Source organism: Dendropsophus ebraccatus, chromosome 12, assembly GCF_027789765.1.
Source record: "Dendropsophus ebraccatus isolate aDenEbr1 chromosome 12, aDenEbr1.pat, whole genome shotgun sequence".
NCBI classification, from domain to species: Eukaryota; Metazoa; Chordata; class Amphibia; order Anura; family Hylidae; genus Dendropsophus; species Dendropsophus ebraccatus.
This window is the reverse complement of record NC_091465.1, coordinates 64,362,035-64,371,479: the sequence shown is the minus strand read 5'-3', so window position 1 is coordinate 64,371,479 and position 9,445 is coordinate 64,362,035.

Genomic DNA, 9,445 nt, shown 5'->3' with positions numbered 1-9,445 from the left:
TGGTAGCAACCCAAAGGAGCATGAAAACAGCCATAGGCTTATGGCTGTATCCAGGGCGCGCCCGCAGCAAGTCTAATAATGCGACACCCCACCACCACCCCCCAAGACCAGATCGACACAGTGCGACCCCCGCCGACCTTGGGCACTCACCACAGTCAGGAGGGCTGCTGGGTGACGTCATGGGAGCCCGGTGAGACGTGCGGACAGCGGTGAGTGTGGGCGGCTGGACGGCTGCAGGGCTGCTGTCATTTTTGTTAAGTGAAACTTAAAGGGGTAGTGCGGTGCTAAACAATTATTCACTAAGTAACACACATTACAAAGTTTTACAACTTTGTAATGTATGTTATGTTAGTGAATCGCCCCCTTCCCTGTGTTTCCCCCCCCGTGTACCCGGAAGTGTAGTGCTCTATACATACCTGCCTCTTGCCGACCCCCGTCCGCCATCTTGTGCCAACAGGCTCGGACTGGGCCACCGGGGGGCCGGGGAAACCCCCGGTGAGCCCCGAGCTGGAGTGGGCCCCCCCGCTCCTAGGGGGGCCGGGGGCCGCACCTCCCTTTTTAACTGGAAGCGATCGCAACAATCGCTTCCAGTTAAATGTAAGGAAGTGTTCTGATTGACAAAGCGGGAAGCTGTAGGCTTCCCGCCCTGTCAATCACTCTTGTGACCGCAAGCAGAGATTTGCTTGCGATCACAAGAGTGTCGCAAGCTCCGTTGCGAAGTCCCGGCAGCGTCATCACTGACCTCAGTGTGCGCCGCGGCGGCTAGGACTTCCGGTTCATGGAGCGAATACCGGAAGTCCCAGCCACCGCGGCGCACACTGAGGTCAGTGATGGCGCCGGCGGGACTTCACATCGGAGCTGCTCACCTGTCAGGAGAAGAGAGAAGAGGAGGCCGGCGACCGACGGGGGATCGTGTGGTTGGGTGAGTAGTTTTGTGTTTTTTGTTTTTTTTTTTTATCAGAGGGGGTAAGATAAGGGGGGGGGGGGCTGTATACAGGGGGAGGACAACATAGGGGGGGGTATATACAGGGGGAGGACAACATAAGGGGGGCTGTATACAGGTTGGAGGACAACATTAGGGGGGCTGTATACAGGGGGGACAACATAAGGGGCTATATACAGGGGGGAGGACAACATAAGGGGCTATATACAGGGGGAGGACAACAGAAGGGGGGCTATATACAGGGGAGGACAACATAAGGGGGGCTGTATACAGGGTGGAGGACAACATAAGGGGGGCTATATACAGGGGGAGGACAACATAAGGGGGGCTGTATACAGGGGAGGACAACATAAGGGGGGCTGTATACAGGGGGAGGACAACATAGGGGGGCTATATACAGGGGGATGACAACATAAGGGGGGCTGTATACAGGGGAGGACAACATAGGGGGGCTGTATACAGGGAAGGAAAACAAGGGGGGCTGTATACAGGGGGAGGACAACATAAGGGGGGCTGTATACAGGGGGGAGGACAACATAAGGGGGGCTATATACAGGGGGAGGACAACATAGGGGGGCTATATACAGGGGGAGGACAACATAAGGGGGGCTATATACAGGGGGAGGACAACATAAGGGGGGCTATATACAGGGGGAGGACAACAAAAGGGGGTCTGTATACAGGGGGGAGGACAACATAAGGGGGGCTATATATAGGGGGAGGACAACAAAAGGGGCTGTATACAGGGGGAGGACAACAGAAGGGGGGGCTATATACAGGGGGAGGACAACATAAGGGGGGCTATATACAGGGGGAGGACAACATAAGGGGGGCTATATACAGGGGGAGGACAACATAAGAGGGTCTGTATACAGGGGGAGGACAACATAAGGGGGGCTATATACAGGGGGAGGACAACAAAAGGGGGTCTGTATACAGGGGGAGGACAACATAAGGGGGGCTATATACAGGGGGAGGACAACATAAGGGGGGGCTGTATACAGGGGGAGGACAACATAAGGGGGGCTATATACAGGGGGAGGACAACATAAGGGGGTCTGTATACAGGGGGAGGACAACATAAGGGGGGGCTGTATACAGGGGGAGGACAACAGAAGGGGGGCTATATACAGGGGGAGGACAACAGAAGTGGGTCTGTATACAGGGGGAGGACAACAGAAGGGGGGCTATATACAGGGGGAGGACAACATAAGGGGGGCTGTATACAGGGGAAGGACAACATAAGGGGGGTATATACAGGGGAAGGACAACATAAGGGGGCTATATACAGGGGAAGGAAAACATAAGGGGCTATATACAGGAAAGGACAATATAAGGGGGGCTGTATACAGGAAAGGACAACATAAGGGGGGCTATATAAAGGGGAAGGACAACATAAGGGGCTATATACAGGGGAAGGACAACATAAGGGGGGCTGTATACAGGGGAAGGAAAACATAAGGGGCTATATGGGGCAAGGACAACCTAAGGGGGCTATACGGGGGAATAGACAACATAAGGAGCTATATGGGGGGTAGGGATGGCCAACATAAGGGGGCTATCTATATGGGGGGATGGATAACACAAGCGGGCCAGTTATAAGGGGGATAACACAGGGAGCCATCTATAAGGGACACTGGTTGGGGGCAATTTATAAGGAGGACAACACTGAGGAGGCATCTATAAAGGGCACTACACAGAGGGGGACAACAATGTATAAGGGTAACTATACTGGGTGCGGTGTGTATACAATAGGGCATGCACAGAGAGGGGCATCTACTTTAGTGGACTACACAGAGGGGTCATCTATAAGGGGACTACACAGAGGGGGCTATATACTATAGGGCAGGAATAGGGAACCTTGGCTCTCCAGCTGTTGCAAAACTACAGCTTTAGCTGTGGCTGTCCAGGCATGATGGGAGTTGTAGTTTTGCAACAGCTGGAGAAGTTCCCTACCCCTGATATAGGGAATGCACAGAGGTTGTCATCTACTGTAAGGGGATTACACAGAGGGGGATCTCTACTATAGTAGAGGCACACAGGGCCATCTATATGGAGAACTGAACAAGGGGCCATCTACAAGGTGTGTACACTATATATATATATATATATATATATATATATATACACACACACACACACACACACATACACACGCTACAAATAGTCAGGGCTAATCACTGAGAGAAGGTGTAAAGGGGACAGTACAGATGTGCAGTGTGTAGAGAGATGAGGATGGTGACAGAGTGAGGAGCCTAATATATTTCTCTGGCAGATTCTGTGGATTCGTGGCTCGGAGAAGTTCTCATAACGGCCCAGGGCAGATGGAGAAGAAGATGAAAAGGGAAGAACTCCGATCAGAGAAGACGTCCCCCTGTGAGTCACTAAATCTATGTGCACTGTAACGTATATAGTGTAGAGCTGGGGCTACCTCTATATGACTGTATGAGGGGATATTGATCTTTTGTTCAGAGGATTTTATTCAGTAGCAGCGGTGGTGTTAGTCAGTATTTGGTGGTGTTAGTCAGTATGTGGTGGTGTTAGTCAGTATGTGGTGGTATTATTTGTTACTTGTAATCTGGTGCGGTGTTCATTGGTCTTAGTATACCAGATTTGGTCAGTAACAATATGGTAGCAATGGTTGTGGTGTTGCGGTAATATTTCCCCCTTGTATACTGGTAATATTGGTCTCAGTATACAGGATTTGGTCAGTAACAGTATAGCGGTAATATGTATGGTGATACTATTTCCCTCCTGTATACTGGTTTATTGGTAATATCGGTCTTGATAGACAGGATTTGGTCAGTTACTATATAGCGGTAATATGTGTGGGGATATTTGCTCTTTGTATACTGGTGTTATTGGTAGCTGTATGACTTGTATCTAAGTATACAGTGCTATCATGCAAAAAAAATTGTCTTATAGCCCAATTACACCGGCCAATAATCGGTAACAAGTGCTCCTAGGAAGTCTATTCAGCCGATGATCGGCCCATGTAAAAGTGCCAGAGATCTGCTGACATGCAAGCAAATGTCCCATAGTCGGCTGATTTGATCTTTTGTGCAGCTAAGATCATTGCTGTCGGTTGCACATCACCTGCCCTGCTGATTAGCAATCATTTGCAGCCCTATGCTGCCCCATATCACGCCGTGCTAATGGACCCTTATTAATGTTACCATAGATAAGTGCGGTGGCAGAAGGGTGGGCCCCAAGAATGATTTCCCCTGGTGGGCCAAGGCACTCCAGTCCGACACTGTGTGCCAATGATGTCATCTTCGGACGGACGGCCAAACCGCTCCGACCGTCCCTAGTCCCGTCCGCCCTCTGCCGCGTCATCAGCTGCTCAGCCGCGATTGGCTGAGCATAACTGTGCCGGCACTAGGGACGGTCGGGGCGGTTCGGCCGTCAGAAGATTACATCATTGACACAAGATGGCGGACGGGGGTCGGCAAGAAGCAGGTATATATAGAGCACTACACTTCCAGGTCTGGTGTTGGTGGGGGGAAACACGGGGAAGGGGGCGATTCACTAACATAACATACATTACAAAGTTGTATAACTTTTTAATGTGTGTTATTTAGTGAATAATTGTTTAGCGCCGCACTACCACTTTAACTAAAATGACAGCAGGGGGAACATTATGCCGCCCCCTGCAGGACCGCAGAATCTGCCGTCTGAGGCGGAAGCGGCCCTGGCTGTATCCATGTTACATCCTAGGGTTACATCTAACTTCAGCAGCCACCGCTAATGCCACACGCTCTGGTTTGTGCTTAGTGTGCTCTAAGTTTGCTCAATTCTGAAGCTGATCACTGGGGGTCCAACAACCGTTAACACACTTACACTCAGGCTGTGTTCACACATGTTGCATTATTGTAATGGTACTGCAGCGTTTTCACTGAAACAATGCAACAGTACTGCAATGTATGCTTTACAAAAGTTTTTTTTTGTTTACAAAAGACAATGGGGGAGATTTATCAAACTGGTATAAAGTAGAATTGTCTTAGTTGCCCCTAGCAACCAATCAGATTCCACTTTTCATTCCTCACAGATTCTTTGAAAAATTGAAAGTGGAATCTGATTGGTTGCTAGGGGCAACTAAGACAATTCTACTTTACACCAGTTTGATAAATCCCCCCTATGTACGAACACAGCTGAAGCCCCGATCACTTAAAGCGACTCTGTACACACAATCTGCCCCCCCCCCCAAACCACTTGTACCTTCAGATAGCTGCTTTTAATCCTGCTTTAATCTGTCCTGTGGTCTGTTCGGCAGGCGATGCAGTTATTGTACTAAAAAAAAACTTTTAAACTCAAAGCCCTGTGCCAAACGGGAGTATCTGTGCCCTAACTTTGCACCACCCCTCTGTCCCTCCTCCCCACCCTCCTCATCACTAGTAATGGTCCAGGCAGATTGCCTCCTATTCCCCACTTATGTCAGCCTGGCACATGGGCTGGATCGTTAAGGACCTGTGCAATGTTCAGCATAGAGAAAATGTTTCAGTGACATTCCTAATGATAAGAGGGTGGGGAGGGGGGACAGAGGGGGTGGTGCAAAGTTAGGGTACAGATACTCCCGTTTGGCACGGGGCTTCAAATTTAAAAGTATTTTTTTAGGACAATAACTGCATCACCTGCCGAACGGACAACAGGACAGATCTTGGATTTAAAGCAGCTATCCGAAGGTACAAGTGGGCACAAAATGGGGGGTTGTACAAAAACGTTTAAATTTTTTACAATAATAATAATAATAAATTCCCCAATTCCTCCTAGCCCAGCCTGAAGCTATGTTACCATACAGTTTGTTGATTCTGAGGTGTAAACTGTCCATTTTCCATCTGTTTTTCCCCCACATTGAATTGCATTGGATCCAATGATAAAACACCTTGGCCAGTTTACACGTAGTTTACTTTATAGCACTTATTATACCAGCCATAAAATTAAGTGCATGATACTTGTTTCAGCCTGTTTAATACCTAAAGAAATGTGTCTTTGGCGCTCTTTTGCCCATAAAATACCTCAAAACACTTGAAAATTGCAGACAGAGACCTGAGTTCCATAAGACGTCTGAAGAACAAATAAAAAAAAAGGTAAAAAACAAACAAAGTTACATAAAACAAAAATATGCATAGAAATGTTCCATGATTTAACAAAAAAGTTGGAAAATAAGAGTCTTTTTGCTTGTGAACATGGCTTTACAGATGCATTTAAAAATTAGCTCTACAATTTTCAAGTATTTTACAGGCCAAAATGCTACATAAAATGCAAGTAAAACAGCCATATTACTTACCAAGGTGGCCATTAAAAATTACTTCCCCATTGAATTTAAAGGGATACTCAGGATAATAATAAAAAAATTTAAATGATGCCAGGAAGTTACACAGATTTGTAAATTACTTCTATGTAAAAATCTTAAAGGACAAGTGCCATGAAAAGCTTTTTCCCAGTAATTGAAGCACATTACAAAGTTATATAACTGTGTAATGTGCTTCAATCACCTATCTGCCTCCCTTCCCTGTCTTTTCCCCCCTCCACCCCCCACCAGGAAGTGTCCTGACTCACAAAGACCTGATTACTGTCGTCACCGTCACCAGGCAGCTCCTTCTTGTGAGTCATCAGCAGGAGGGCTGCTCTAGGAGCTGTTACACCAGCCTCCCCCTCCTTGTCAGGTGACTCAGCTTGCTCAGCTTATCTTCTCTAGTGACATGACTCCTTCACTAAGTCCACGGCAGCAGGAGAGAGGGTATGAGGGGAGGGGGGAGCTGCCTATGTGCCGGAGTCAGTCAGAGGGAAGATAAGCAGGACATGTGACAAGTGATGGCTTGCAGTTGTTCAGCCAATGGGAGCTGAGCAAGCTGAGTCACCTGATAAGGCAGGGGAGGGGGGAGGCTGGTGTAACAGGAGAAGGAGCTGAGAGAAGAGCCTGGTGACGGTGACAACAGTAATCAGGTCTGTGTGAGTCAGGACACTTCCTGGTGGGGGGTGGAGGGGGGAAAAGACAGGGAAGGGAGGCAGATAGATGATTGAAGCACATTACAGAGTAATATAACTTTGTAATGTGCTTCAATTACTGGGAAAAAAGTTTTTCATGGCACTTGTCCTTTAAGTCTTCTAGAACTTAACAGCTGCAGTATGTCCTACAGGAAGCAGTGTATTCTTTCCAGTCTGACACAGTGCTTTCTGCTGCCACCTCTGTCCATAATAGGAACTGTCTAGAGCAGTAGCAAATACCCATAGAAATATAAAAAACCTCTCCTGCTCAGGACAGTTTCTGACACAGGTAGCAGCAGAGAGCACTGTGTCAGACTGAGAAGAATGCACAACTTCCTGCAGGATATTTGTTACCTGATAAGTATTGGTTGATTTGAAAACTATTTTTTTTCTGTAGTACCCCTTTAATGTACAGTGAGGGGAGAACAAAATTATGGAAGTAAAACTGGTGTATTTTGAGCTGTGTCAGTACACTAGCATGAACTTTCAAATAGTATTAGAGCTCCTGACATCATAATTAATCATGATGTGGGGAGCTCCTAGGTCCAGTCTGCAGGACACCATCCATGCTACCGACAGATTGCAGAGAGTGTGTGAATGCCCCCTTAACTTGGATGAGACTTGCTGTTGCCTGACAAAAGTCTTTGTGGAGCCCCGGCTTGAAACAAAGCTACAGAAAATTAACATAACTATAGACAAGTGCCACTCGAGCATGCTCAAGTCCTATCAATCAACATTTCATTGACAGTGACTGAAGAAGTTGGATGCAGTTCTAGAGAGTCTGGAAAAACTTAGATACACCCATAGACCATAGGCTGTATATATGTTTTCCAGGTCTCTCGAGAGCTGCATCCAACTTCTTCAGCCACCGGTATTCAAATGCAAAACTATCGGACTTAAGCATCTCTAAACATAACGTTAAGGCCCTATGACATGACCCCATGTAAAGGCCTTATTAGAGGTGCTGTGCAGCTCTGTAAAGGAGCGAAGGTCTGCTACATCCCTGCCCGCTTAAGCCCCTATTATACGGGGTGACGAGAGGGAGCAAGCAAATGCCGACCTGTCACCTTTAACAATGGAGGTCTGCACTGGGTGGAAGTCTTAGACCCGGAGGTACACTGGTGCATGTGTATGGGGGTAAAACCGTCATGTTATGTGCATAATTTCACAGGCCAGACAGGATGTAATTTGCAAACAAAGAGTTTGTGCTACAAGTAGCAGAAAGGAGTATGTGCCAAGAGTTCCAACCCAGAGTAGAAATGTGCTCTGCCGCAACTTTAGAAGAAAAATAAGTAGAATACTGAAGAATACTTGAAAGTAGAAGTAAACTTGTGCCCATGTTTCGACCTTTGCTGTCGTGATACCACCTGTTGCCCTAGAGTGTCGGGTGACCCGTCCTATTAGGGTGACACAAGCCCCAGACCTTGTTACCTGGGTTGATCAAGGTGACCAAATTACCCGGTTACACCTGTAAGTAGGCTTGTAGCAACTTTGCTCTATCCAGATCAGTTACTTTTGTTTCAGGATACTGTCCTGCCCTTTTAGAAGTGTTCACGGAGTGGGTTGGGGTGTTCTCTGACTTGTCGTCTCCTCAGTGGCTTAGCACTGCATACTAGGAATAGGTGTAGCTTTCGAAGAAAAAGTCTCCTTGTCTCCCATGTGCGTCTATCCACTACCACACACTAGACTAGACTACAACTGACTGACCGGAGAAGGGACCTGGCAAACCCAGGGCCCAGCTGGACCACAGCAGGAACTGTCTTGTCTTGCGTCCTCTCTCCACCAAGACTTGGGTAAGACTCACTAAGTGAGTATAGAGATAGGTGAAGAAGAGAAGAGAGCTCTCATTGGTGCGCATACAATAACAAACAATAACCCCTTGTTCACTACAGCTGTGCAATATACAAGTGCATATACAGATAATAGTGACATCTTGTGGTAAAACTTAGGTACTTCTTCATTACCACTTTTACTGGAAGTACAGACTTTTGCGAGGTGTAAAAACTAATAACACCCATGGTGGGACACCACATATGCAATAGTTGTTTGAAAATTACATCCATGTCTGGCCTGTGAAATTATGCACATAACATCACGGTTACTTGACTTCCATCCAGTGAAAACCTCCATTGATAAAAGGTGTAGAAGTTCCGCGGTGGGATCTTAAGGGTCATCCAGCCACAAAGCCACATGTGACTTTTCTAACAGACTTTACCTGAAGGAATACTACACTGCCTTGACTACTCCATCAATCATCCTCCTGGTTACCACAGTTTCATATGGACTCCAACTAAGAATCACCATGAAAAACAGAGCCTCGAGAAGAAAGTTTTTCTTTTCCTGATGATGATGGAAACACTCTGTAATTACAATTTGTCATGACTGAATGAGGAATGGGATGGCGGATTATGGTTACAGCAGACACCATATTGTGCACACCCCGTCTCTGGATGTGAATAGGTAAGGTTAAGCTGTAACAAAGGTGAGCAGGACGCGTAAATGCAGCCTATATAA